The 14,096-nt window shown below is 38.4% G+C and overlaps 1 long non-coding RNA gene across 1 annotated transcript; it reads right to left on the reverse strand.

Moving 5' to 3' along the window:
* Positions 1 to 12,932: 12,932 nt before the first annotated feature.
* LOC134811060 (uncharacterized) lies at positions 12,933 to 13,855 on the reverse strand. Its single transcript, XR_010159753.1, has 3 exons — positions 13,822 to 13,855; positions 13,547 to 13,610; positions 12,933 to 12,999 (listed from the first exon to the last, which is right to left on the reverse strand). It is a non-coding gene; the product is annotated as an uncharacterized LOC134811060 (long non-coding RNA).
* Positions 13,856 to 14,096: the final 241 nt, after the last annotated feature.

A 14,096-nucleotide genomic window follows, 5' to 3' on the forward strand; every position in this document is an offset into this window, starting at 1 on the left:
GCAACATTTAGTTCTGAGATTAGCTGAGTCTTGACAAAGATAAGTTGAGTTTCGAGAAAGTGCACACGGATAAAGTTATCAAGTGAAAATGATAAGACTAAGTTAGGGTCCAGTCAACAGAATGGCAGCTGTAACAGAAACAGTTCATTGGATAGGGGAGTAGGGGATTATGACGGAGTGAAGTTTATATAGCAGGGCAAACAAAAAACAACTGACAGCACTGAGCAAGTGAACTGGAAAATTGAGGAAGGGAAATAACTGTGGTTGTCAGCCCTTTCCGTAGCAATCAGGATTTCCCACGAGATCGATCAGGCAATCAGGATTTCCCACGAGACTGCTCCATCCGATGCGCGCACTTTTGTCACGTGACGGCCACGTGACGCTCAAATCGTTGTCACGTGGTACAGAAGGGAGTTTCCTAGAGCGTTGATCTCGACAAGAGGGAGTTTCTCACGGTTTATCTTCAATAACTATCGCTATTTTTATAGTAGAGAGTTGAAACTTTCACCAAATGTTTCCCTAGACATTTCTGCATGGTAACTGTGTCATAGAATTTTAATTTAGGGACCCAATTTTGTGCAACACTCCGGTACCTGACGACCGGTCGCAGACGTGGTTATTGTATTGTCAACTTCTATTGCACACTGAGCGAGCTATATTTTGAGTACAAAGATAAACTTTACACCAGGTGAAAGCTGAGACGTTTCTCTTTAAGATGATCACCTCACATTCTGTGTATCTGTGACATTGAGATAGTAACGAATCAAAACGTCAAGTTGAACAGGCTACAAAATACGCGCTGAATAAAAGTCCACCCCAGGAGTCCACCCCACGCGCGTAGCTGGTGGTAATTAGGTTATCACTATTGGCCAATTCTTACACCTCCCCACCCCCACTACGTTATCAATTTTACAGATAGTATAGCTATTGTTATGTGTCATAATAACACTAGCGTAATCTAAATCATTTGATGATTTGAAACCCCCGCCCTGCCCCATCGGCTGATCGGCACGCCCGAGAGCGCGGTAAAATATAGAAATATATGCTGAAGTGAGTGTGGTTTATATAAAACTTTCGGATACATTTTATGAATGAATTTGTGCGTGACTATAAAATTATGGCATGACTAGAGCCGCGCACACGTGCCAGCTACCACACATTTGAAACTTATTCTTACAATAACACTAATTACAGTGGAATGTGTAATGTCAAATGGGAGCGGTGTGAACAGAGCTGAGTGTAGCCGTGTGTACGGAGGAGCTGTATTAAGTGTCATCTAAGAAGATAATATGCCATTATTCCGTTTTATTAATATTACAGTATTTGGCGACTGGCTGGCCGATGGTGCTGTGTATCTTTTGGAAGGACAATACAAGGTCAGCAATATAAAGTATATCCCCGGGTCAAAATCGGAAAAAATTAGAATATTTATATTCTTCGTTAAGATTTACATGATGAACTATATTTTTCGCTTAGATTCGCAAGATAAGCCTGTTTTAGGACTAGTACATGGATTTACATCCAAATTGGTCAAAAATTGGCTGAGTTATGAGCTTTAAAAAATATGCCCACATTTGGGCATACGATTTTGCCCAAATTTGCTTTTGCCTAAATTCGATCAAACTTCAATATTTTTTAATGAGACTAACTCTATGTGAAAGATATACCTCAGTGTTTGTTGAATATAGTGATTACTAAGTAAAAAGACCTCTATGAAAAAAATTGGGAAAATTGCACATAATATTATCTCGGTTCGGAATACTAGCCAAAATTATGACTTTATTAAAATTGAAATAACTCTATCAGTTTTCAATATTTTTGCAAGAACTTTTTGGAATCGATTAAGAATTGCATTTCAAGCTTATTGTGCCGGCAAAAATTGTTGATGTAGGCCTCCAAGGAGATATCCGGGTCAAAATCGGAAAAAATCCTATATTTTAATATACTTTAATATGGTTGCCCCCCCCCCCCCCCCCCCAATGTTTGAGTGACACACTAACTATGCAGTTTTACCTGTTTAGAGGGGTTTTCAAAGAAAGTTTTAGTTCCCAAAGTCCGTCTCAAATACCAAAAGCAAAACTACCAGTACCATAAGCTTTAAACCTGGGATATCACTAATTTTACAAATAATAACATAATATCGAGTATGGAGGCCGGAGGGGTTAGAGGATGGTATTAAACTAAAAGTATAACAGCTAGGCTGTAATAATATCCAAGATTGTCAGAAAATATCGTCTAATCAAGCCAGAAAAGTTTGGTAACTTATCGACTATCGAGTAATCGCACGTACGACAGGTTTCTCGTTTATCTCACCAAAAACTTCAGCAGCTTTTTTTCTCATCGTCAGATTCACTTATTCCATACGTAATGACCCTCCTGCTTCTATATCGTCCTCTTCAGCTTCTGTCTTTACTGCTCTCTCCGCGGCCATCTGTAAATGGGGGGTTGTAAAAAGATAAAAAATGTAGTATACAGTTTTCAGCCAATCAGAAGACAGAATGAATCAAACGGTTTTTCTTTCCAAACTGATCGCTTGTTCAGGTTAGACGATACGAAATTTCAGTGGCCTTTTACTCCCAAGTTATAGACATATTTCATTAAAAACACTGTTTGTGGCTCTCGCAAGCTGATCTGCAAATTTTATAGCAAACTTAATATTGTGATAGTGAATATTTTACCTTGAGCGGGCCCGTCACAGTTGACAAAAAGAAGTATCTCGACGAGGGAGCTGGGAGAGATAGAACTTAGCTAAAATGATAGGGAAAGGGTTAAACAAAGTTTTGAAAACATTAAAAACGAAATAAGCAGCATTAATAACAAACATGATGAGCCATAATCAGAGTAACACACCACGTAACCAATTGCCATGGTTACGCGCAAGTTGAAGTAACACAGTTACGATAGATATTGATATAATTTCATAAATATAGCCGAAAAGAAAGACAAGTAAGTATTTTAGTTGAGGTTATGATATGTTAAAGAGTAAAAGGTTTTGCAATTCAGCTGGCTGCCAAAATCAGCGGTCAATCCAAAGATAGATTTTAGTGACGATCGTATAATAAACTACATCGTCACTAAAATCTCATTATATGTAACTACTGACAGTTCTGCCCGACAGTTCCGCCCAATCTAGATCAATTGCTTCCATGGGATGATGCGACGAATCAAAACAAAGTTTTAAAAACAACCTTTCGTTGGTTGTACGTAAATCCGGACCTCTGTCAAGGAGCTGGTCGGATCCACACTTGCCGGTGAGGAACAATTACTGAAAACTGTCATGATATTTCACTTTCACTGCTTTTTACTAAAAAATGGCTTAATTTGCATGATTTTAATCCCATCCACCCTATTGTTACTAGTAACATAGATTACTATTAAAAATATAGGTAGAGTGAATGGGTTCAGCCACAGACCTCAAATTACATTGCCCGTATGCATGGAAACGAGTCATCTTTAAGCAATTCTAAGTAGTTTTGTATGTATCATCGCGTCTGGATCTGTCAGCATTGATTTACTTTAGCATATTATGACGTTTATACTTGTCCGGCTAAACACGGCTTTGTATAGATACGATAGGAAGTCTGTCTCATTAGGAAGAACTAATAAGAATTATTAAGAACTCATGCAGACAATTTTTAGAAGTGCAGCAACGTGTGTCAAGGTGTGCTACAAATAGAAATTATCATTGTCAGGTATATTACAGCAGCTTCCTGTCTTTTAGCTTTATTTTCTAAGAATTGCTACGATGTTGCTAGGGGACCACTATGGCGTTACAATGGTGTTGCTGTGGTGTTGCTAAGGTACCCTTCAGCTCTGTTCAGACCATAAGTTGCTTTTAAAAGGTCAAATAAATATACTCATGGGTTTACTTTTAGGAAGTTTCTGGAGTCAAAGAAATAACAACACAGATTTTGGCTGAATTTGCTTGAACTTATTCAAAACAATTCATTTCGGCGTCCGGACTCTACGGCTTGAGACACTCTTAAATGCACTCGCTGTTTACATTTGAAAGTTTGCATGATATTAACGACCCAGGAATATCTATAATGTATAGTACAGTATGACTATCGTTTTCAGATAAGTTCAACCCGCTATGTGTTCAAATCAGTGTTTCATTTCATCGGCTGTATCATAGGTCAAGATAAATATTTCTTGATGAGATAAAAGCTTACTTTCGAAGAACATTTCCTGTAACCATGGGCACCCTCATTTGATATGGAATTCTATCTATTTTGATCGAAAATATGAAACAAATATTTCCCGCCGTAGAGTCCTAGTCTCTACTGCGCCGCCGTAGAGTCTTACGTCGTTGAGTCTCACACCCTATAAGAGTACCGGTAACCGGTACCATCGTTTAGATGGATACAGGCACCCTGGGGATCTCCAAATAATATGTAGATGGGCTGAAATCATTGGATGATGATTAATCACTCTACACTCGACTGTCACGTGACTTTTGAAACCTGTTCTCTAGGTGGCCATGAATAACCCTATAATCTGATTCCAACCCTAATCCAACCCAATCTCTAACAAAAGCATATGCCTAAACCCTAACCCTTTAGAGCGAGATATTTGACCAATTTCCTTATATAATGGACATATCACGTGATCAAGACAGCTATTCGCCAATATCTCGCCAGGGGAGCATTTTAATGTCATGAGGGGTGATTCGGAATCAGCGTTCCAACTGTCGGGGGGCTTTTTAGAAAAATCTTGAAGGTTGACTGTAGAGTGGTTTAGCACGCTCGGCAACCATTCACCCTACATATATTGTCAATAATAATAAACATTCATCAGTAGTTATAGGGTGTTAGAGATCATAATGATACAAATTAAACCATTTTTTGATTAAACAAAGCAAAAAACGGCCCTTCGTAAACAGGCGGGGAAGTGAGTGATTTGAACAAAGTTACCGTACCATAAGTCGAAAACTAAAAGTGATGGCAAATCCTCGAAAGAGGTGTTTGATCACCAAACACTGTGCAGATATTAGGAAAATATATTATTATTATCTGTATCAGGTATTCTTATAAACCAGAGGGCAATGAGATCTGGCGTCTCTTGATTCTCTATAGCGGTTTTCGACTAATAGTTACTGTTAAAAAAGAACAACGAAGGACCACTAAATAAATGAAGTAATGTGCACGCCAGTAAACGATATCCCTCACCTTCTTCCTGAGTCAGGGGTCTGTTGCCATAGCAACGAGGGAAGAAGAGCGGCAGCGGTTAGGGGTGGGTTTTGCAATGGTTAATGATGAGCCGCGCGCACGTGCCAGCTACCACACATTTGAAAATTATTCTTACAGTAACGCTAATTACAGTGGAATGTGTAATGTCAAATGGGAGCGGTGTGAACAGAGCTGAGTGTAGCCGTGTGTACGGAGGAGCTGTATTAAGTGTCATCTAAGAAGATAATATGCCATTATTCCGTTTTATTAATATTACAGTATTTGGCGACTGGCTGGCCGATGGTGCTGTGTATCTTTTGGAAGGGCAATACAAGGTCAGCAATATAACTTTGTATGGTAGCCTACCAAGCCTGTCAAACAAGCAACGAATCAGGAGATTAGAAATGGCGGGACACTGCATTTAACATCCTGAGCTACTTGCCAGTGACTTAGTGCAGTGTTATGGGATCTTAACATAGGATATTAACGACCCGGGAATATCTATAATGTATAGTACAGTATAACTATCGTTTTCAGATAAGTTCAACCCGCTGATATGTGTTCAAATCAGTGTTTCATTTCATCGGCTGTATCATAGGTCAAGATAAATATTTCTTGATGTGATAAAAGCTTACTTTCGAAGAACATTTCCTGTAACCATGGGCACCCTAATTTGATATGGAATTCTATCTATTTTGATCGAAAATATGAAACAAATATTTCCCGCCGTAGAGTCCTAGTCTCTACTGCGCCGCCGTAGAGTCTTACGTCGTTGAGTCTCACACCCTATAAGAGTACCGGTAACCGGTACCATCGTTTAGATGGATACAGGCACCCTGGGTATCTCCAAATAATATGTAGATGGCTGAAATCATTGGATGATGATTAATCACTCTACACTCGACTGTCACGTGACTTTTGAAACCTGTTCTCTAGGTGGCCATGAATAACCCTATAATCTGATTCCAACCCTAATCCAACCCAATCTCTAACAAAAGCATATGCCAAAACCCTAACCCTTTAGAACGAGATATTTGAACAATTTCATTATATAATGGACATATCACGTGATCAAGACAGCTATTCGCCAATATCTCGCCAGGGGAGCATTTTAATGTCATGAGGGGTGATTCGGAATCAGCGTTCCAACTGTCGGGGGGGCTTTTTAGAAAAATCTTGAAGGTTGACTGTAGAGTGATTTAGCACGCTCGGCAACCATTCACCCTACATATATTGTCAATAATAATAAACATTCATCAGTAGTTATAGGGTGTTAGAGATCATAATGATACAAATTAAACCATTTTTTGATTAAACAAAGCAAAAAACGGCCCTTCGTAAACAGGCGGGGAAGTGAGTGATTTGAACAAAGTTACCGTACCATAAGTCGAAAACTAAAAGTGATGGCAAATCCTCGAAAGAGGTGTTTGATCACCAAACACTGTGGCAGATATTTGGAAAATATATTATTATTATCTGTATCAGGTATTCTTATAAACCAGAGGGCAATGAGATCTGGCGTCTCTTGATTCACTATAGCGGTTTTCGACTAATAGTTTACTGTTAACAATGTAGGGTCAGTGAATAATAAGTCTTAAATCCTTAAAAATTGATCGGGAAATTAAATATTTATCTTAGATTACATAACATTTTCGTAGACTAAAATATTTAAAGATACCTTAGTATTACTGCATACTGTAAATTGATTAAAATGTCCTCGCCTACTAGTTTGCCTGGGAAACAGGCTGGGACTGTCATCGAACTGCGGGCGAAACGGCCGTTTTCGTGGAGTGAAAATACTAAAACATGCCGTGAAATGGTACAAAAACTAAGGTTTTTGTTTTCTGTTTCGACCCAGCCCGTCTATAAGCTCGTTGACAGTCTCAGCTATTTTTTGTATCACGTGAAAGTTGCATCCTGGGAATTGGATTTTGAACGTGGTCGGGACAGATTATCCCGGTATGGACCGGTTTGGTTTCCTTAGTGATTTAGGGTTTAGGAATTTTCTAGTTATTTGTCGAAATAGAAGATTAGAAAAAGATATCTTTGGATTTCTGTACATGACTACTTTCACTATTGATTTTTTGCAAACCTCGAAATTAAAAGCCTATTAGTTGTTCTGTAGATCTAATGATTCCAAGTTTACTCCCGTTTAATTCTCCACATGAACTAGTGAGTTAATTGGTTCATAGTTATGAATCGTCAAATACTCGTGAAATATCCGTGTAGTGGAGCATTTGGACAGGGCCATTTACTTTGTACTCAGGTCACAACAGAGATATTTTAGAGGTTCATCGGCTCACTCTTGAGTGTCGTTCATGTAGAATCATTTTATAGACCAGCTTGTGTTTTGGTCAAATCTATGAATCTGAGTGCACGTATTCCATAATACTCTCGAGACCTTTAATTCGAGGGGGATTTCCCTCCCACTCTAATGTAGCCGTCCAGCTCGTAATAACAAACTCATGACGAAACATTAGCTAATAATGGAATTAAATAATTAGCAAACACCTAGACCCCTAGACGATCAGCCAAGCAGCCAGGGCTGCGCTACAACAAAGAACAACGAAGGACCACTAAATAACTGAAGTAATGTGCACGCCAGTAAACGATATCCCTCACCTTCTTCCTGGGTCAGGGGTCTGTTGCCATAGCAACGAGGGAAGAAGAGCGGCAGCGGTTAGGGTGGGGTTTTGCAATGGTTAATGATTTACCGAAGTTTGCTAAAAACGTCGGTGAATAGTATTCTATGTCATAAACAGCCAATGATCAGCTATAATAGTACGGTTTATTTTACACGGTGACTCGTTCTACTTGAAACTGTCTCAATGGTAACAGAGTTTAAAATGTTCTTACTCTTAGTCTTAGTCTTACAGGAGATCTACACGGTGAATGTAAGTGGGTCTGGGAATCTATGGCGTAAGACTCTACGGTGGAAAACTTTACGGTGGTGCCGTACAAAAAACAACAGGTGTAAAAAACAGGACTATTAGGTGGCAAAGTCTATAATCAGGCATGAGATAGTAAGATAAAGAACTTAAGAAATAATGCGAGCAAACAAATGTTATATTTTTTTATCGATATTGATAAATTGGCAGGTGTCCCTCATTAAATTTATGAGTTACAGGAGTTGCAAGAGTGGCAAATTCGAATTCGAAACAATAAATTTGGATTAAACAGTTGTTTGCCTAAAATTTGTGACAAAGAACAGGCAAGGGGATATACAAGGATTTCTAAAGTTATGATATTACACGATATAAATTGTGTCAGTGATCACAAACGCCTGTCCTATCCCAGGTAAATATCAATATATAATCAGGTACTAGATAGTAAGAAATAATGCGAGCTCTCAGCATATATCTCAGAGTCAGTATCACTATCGAAATATATTGTGGATTGTACGACTGAAAGATGAAGTTTATTAAATTCCGAGACAAAATATTTAACGGCAGCTTCCTGAGAACAGAACACGGGGATTTGAAACTTAAAACACACGAGATAGCCGGAACCAGTACAAATGAGTGAAGCTATATTTTAACTAATTATTCTTAGAAGACTGTTTATGGTTTAGTTGACTCTGAGATCAAACCTTCACTACAAGAGGCTTCGTCATAAAAGTAAAAGTTGAAAGTATACGTGATCCTGATGCAATAACAGATATATTGAACGTTCAAATCATTTACACCTACGCTAAAAACTTGTCCACCAACACTGTACAAACTACAAAAATATTTGATTGGCAGACGGATAGATAAAGAACGAATTATGAACTATAGACCACAGAGTGATCGTTGAATATCATAAAAGAACGGCACAAGTGCACAACACACAAAGGCGATCTGAACTGATATGGAAGTTAGACCTAGGCAAAATTGAAAGAATCGCACTAACTGGGGCCGCGCTCAGCCTGTCATTCCGCTAATCTCTATTAATGAACATAATAGCCTGGGGTCCTCAGGGTAAAAGCAAGCACTGATAACAGAAACAAAGAATCATATTTCACTTGTGTTGTTCCGTTGACCAAAACAAGTGCTAACAGACTAGATGGTTGATGAAATAAGCCTCTTGACTCCCATTGTGTGAAATTACTAACACTAGCAGTAACCGGTGTTTCTTTAAGGTGGGGGTCAAGAGACATTAGACAATAACACACGGAATTAAAGAGGAATTAAAGAGGAATTAAAGAGGAATTAAAGAGGAATTAAACAGGAATTAAACAGGAATTTAAGATGAAATTACCAAGGAGAACACTAACGAACTCGTCTTGGCTATACATCAATTAGAAAATGTTATTTATCAAATTTGAGATTTTTACACAAGCCCATTTAGATGAGCTATACAATACTCTGTAAAAGATAACATAATATAGAATGTAATTGTCTGGGAGGATGACTGTAAAATTTGGGAAAAAAAGTATCCTGTGGTTAAACAAAGCACAGATACTAACAGAAACAAATCAAACGTTTGGTTTGATCCACATTCCACACTACTGATATGTGAGATCAGACACAACAAATTATGACGCTCTCAAAGCATTTCACAATAAAGGATAATGTATAATATAGATTAACTCCCGATTTCAATTCAGGGAGACTAATCTATTCTTGCAAAAATGTTAAAACAAACTAAATATTTTTACAACATCTAGGATTAAGGACAAAGTGACTAATATAGAGTACGAGAACACATGATTTCCATCACAATGCAATCTATTAAATAAGTAATAACTAGGATTAAATATCTTAATCCATCATCAAAGATTGTACAGTATGAATATCAGACCATTAAAGTGTTTTCTACGATCCAATTCAGAATTTGGACACTAACTGTCAAGGAAAAAGGTGCAGGGCAGAACTAATCTATAGATCACATCTAAGAGATTTCTTTCGATCACAGGGCCTTCTTTGAAAACGACAAAAAGTAGCCGGGCCCGAACAGGCAGTCCGAAAGAAATAAAAACTATAACAAACAGACAGTATAATGGTCAACATCAATCTGACATATTTTGTTCCTTCTAGTACCCTGAACCTCTTGATTTGGATTTAAGTAACACGACCTTAGTTCGGAAATTTAATTCAAATGCATAGCATGAGTATATAAAAGAAAATCTTCAGATATAACTGCAAACTGATTGACAAACTAAACCATCCCTCATCAGAGTGGTAGTCATGACAGGACCATGTTTACTTTGATATTAAGTAAAGCTAACATCTTTCGCTAGGGTCTTTAAACGAAGTAAATGTCGGGCAGCTAAATATAAACAAGTGTAGACAACTGGACGATTTTTTAAAATGTCGTAACGAGCAAGAAAAGGTCATCAAAATATATTTTAACTACAGGAACAACATAAACATGAAGGAGGGTACCGATGTAACTGTGCAGTGTGATAACACGAGGTGCAGTGAGCAGCACATCACTGATGACACTCATATCGCTCGATTTTACAATCCAATAATCAAATTTTACAATCTAACTCATCGCGCGGCTCCTCTAGCTAATACGTTTACTTTTCTCCAATTGGCAGTTTGCGTGCACGTGTCTTTTTCTGAGGCCCCAATTGGTTCTAAATGATCACGTGAATGCTGGTCACGCGCACATCAACTTCCAATGAGCGTACTGCCATTTTTTCTGAGGCGATGGAGGTCGTAAATCACTCAGCCCGAATATAGATTTGGCGGAATGACAGGCTGAGCGCGGCCCAGTAAGTATCACGTTGCGACCCCCACGGTCGTTTCAATATGTTACCTGGGGACCTCAGGCTATTATGTTCATAAACATATAGAATAGAGATTAGGCGGAATGACATAGTAGAGGCTCTTACGGGCAAATATCGCACTTCTCTGCTAGAGCTCTGGGACTTCTTTTAGGGTTCTTATATGATAGAATGGAGTGTACTGAACACTCTGACGGTATCGGGAACCTTCTAGAGCCTTCAGAAGCTGTGTTGTGAGCACTTTACTGCCAAAACTTCGGACATCTACAGACACCGGAATATCGACTAAAAATTTTTTCTGAGTTGTTCCCCTAATTTCTCTTAGGTTGCTTAAGCCCCAGAAAGTGTCAGATCGTCTAAATATTGCTCTATTCCGGAGTTAGAGACCTCGAAAATTTCGACCTCGTAGAACGTGTTGCGCGTCGTATGTATGTTTACAATGAAAAAAGTGCACTTAAATCTGATTCGGTTGCGGCGCGTGACGTATATTGCTCAAAAGCGCATTACTGCGCCAGAAACCTCGTGGTACCGTAACACTGTAGAAATAGATAATCACAAGAGACACAATAAAAGTATCATCACTATGCAAAGTTAATGTTAAAATGATACAATAGCCCTGCTTTAACAGATTAATCCACATAAACACTATATTTCTACAGATGCCACCGATCAGTAAATCGAACATAGCTGATAGAATTCGTTTCTACATTGAAAGATTTCTTTTCTGATCTCCTTATATTATGAAGTGCTGTCTTTGTTAAAGTGTTATCATCTCTATCCGCATCTATTGTTGCGGCAAGATTAGATACGATTCTGCTGTCGAAACAAACTCGTCTTACCGACATTGTCTTTCTGAAAACTGATGTGATCAGATTAAACATTGCTGGAGTTTGCAGCGTTCTCAGATAAATTAGAGCGTCACATTAGTCATTGTACTTAAGCTTCGGGTCAGACACGAGGTACAGTTCTGGTAAAACATTCTCCTGCTCCAGTTAAAAGGTCCGTACAGCGTCAATACCTGCACTCATTAATGCAGCATTGGTGTTGTCGTGCGTGGACACGTGTCTTTCCATTTTAAAACCTGCCTTAGAGACAGGTTTTAAACTTACAGCTTCAGATAATTTACCCTTCAATTGTTTCACACCCTCGAGTTGCTGTACCTCAAAAACGACATGTTTTGTGATATCTACCTAGCTTGCTATAGAGGATATTTTCCGAGACTCTCAGGGGTTAAGAACAGGGCACTTGTTCATGTGCGAATCAGGAATTAAGATCGATGTTGCACAGATCCTGACGATTTCTGTAGATGACCACAGATAGTATGTTTGCGAAATCGACGAAGAAACTTTATCTTTTCTTGAATCATACTATCCTTTTTCGTTTCTAACGTCTAGGGAAATTCGTATTGTTAAAGAAGAATAACCTCTCATACTCTTAAAATTAAATCGAGATAATATGTATAATAATTATATTGCGAGCAAAATTTTCACACAAACCTGTTTCAACCTGGGCATATGAAACACAAGTCTCAGTCCATTTCAAACAAATCAACATCTGGTCCACTTGATTGGGAACTAATGAAGATAGTCTCCCACATTTTCTTAGTTCGAGTTCGAGGAGGTGACAAAGGCGGGACTTTTTCCACTTGGATGCAATAGCTTCTTCAATCTTCATCACAAGAGGATTCGTCAATTTCAGAAACAGCACTGTACACCTGTAAATACTTTATTACTTCCACATTTATATCAACAGTATCATATCACATAAGTTTGAGATCGTACAAGTGTTATATCATTTTAAAAGTTTGCAAATCCGATAGAAATGGATTAAAAATTACTACTCGCTGTCTATTTACCTTTGAATAATAATGTTTTTAAATGTTAGTAAAACAGGAGGAAACCACTCACCCTGTTATAGTTTGTCTTTACATAGTTAAGACACTGAATACACAAAAAAGAGGTTTGCTTTGGTGAGCACAACCCAGGATTGATCTTCTACAGCAGGGCGAGGAATTCTCTAGACTGTTTTGTCATTCGTTTCACTTTCAGAGCGGAAGAAAACTGTTTCATTAAAATTTTTATTTTATCTTTATTTCTATTCGGGTACAGATACAGCACTCTGAAAATTGATGAATGGTCACATTTTTGTATACCCTACGGCAAAAGTCTTATGTCTGTGGTAAAAGAATGATATTCTTTAAATAGTTTTTCATTAAAGCCTAAACTTAACTTCTACCAATTCAAAATTGTTTACGTCGGTCTCCCCTCCTTGAGCCACTTTTCACATAGCTATTGAGTATAAATCACTCTAGCACAAGCGATTTCAAACCCCCTCCCCTAGGGTGGATTAGGTTATATGTGAACTGTGCTCTAGTGCATGACTGAGTTTACATTATGCAGAGCATGCAAAGTTTTGATGTTTCATAAACTTATGAATAAAGTTTAAAAATCGTGACATAAAAGGCAGTGGTCGACCGGTGCCCCGGCCAAAATCACAACCCTTAGCCCTTCCCGGCCCCGGCCAAAAATTGGGCAATTCGCCGGGGGTAAACCCCGGCCCCGGCCAATTCTCAGTGGGTCAGCCCCGGCCCCGGCTATATTGGGGCTTCCCCGGCCCCGGTCAGAATCCTGCCCCCGGTCGACCACTGATAAAAAGTTAACGTCACTGGATTTGTCCAAAAGCGAGAGAAAGAACTGAGAAAGCACTTATATACGTCACCACCAGAGGGCCTAGAGAGGTTATCTTTGTCTGTTTAATTGAATATTGAGTATATAATATATGAGATTTAAGATGAACATGATAGATATAACGTCCAAATTCTAAAGTTCCACCAAAATTGAGTCACATTAAACTTGGTTAACACAACAATTTTAGTTCTTCATTATAGTAGGTGATTTGACATAATGAAGTGTAGACTAAATTATTATTTATAATAATTACCTGTCGGAGGGATTTAAGTGTTCCTTTGAAAAGTACTTTCTGGAAGGTTGAGAGCTTTCCATACATCCAGAAAGCCAAATTTGGATTTGTCCTTCTTTTCGGGCATATGCATTCTTTGATATGATGCCTTGTACATTTTGAAACCCTGCAGTTATCATTATTCAATGCTTATAGTGCCTATAAGGGGTTAGGGGTCGTTCACATAATATTGTGTAATTGCAATATAGTAAGGTTACTGTACATTTCCAACCCTTTGTCATGTATATCACAACAGA

This window comes from Bolinopsis microptera, chromosome 2 (assembly GCF_026151205.1).
Source record: "Bolinopsis microptera isolate Bmic1 chromosome 2, MBARI_Bmic_1.0, whole genome shotgun sequence".
NCBI classification, from domain to species: Eukaryota; Metazoa; Ctenophora; class Tentaculata; order Lobata; family Bolinopsidae; genus Bolinopsis; species Bolinopsis microptera.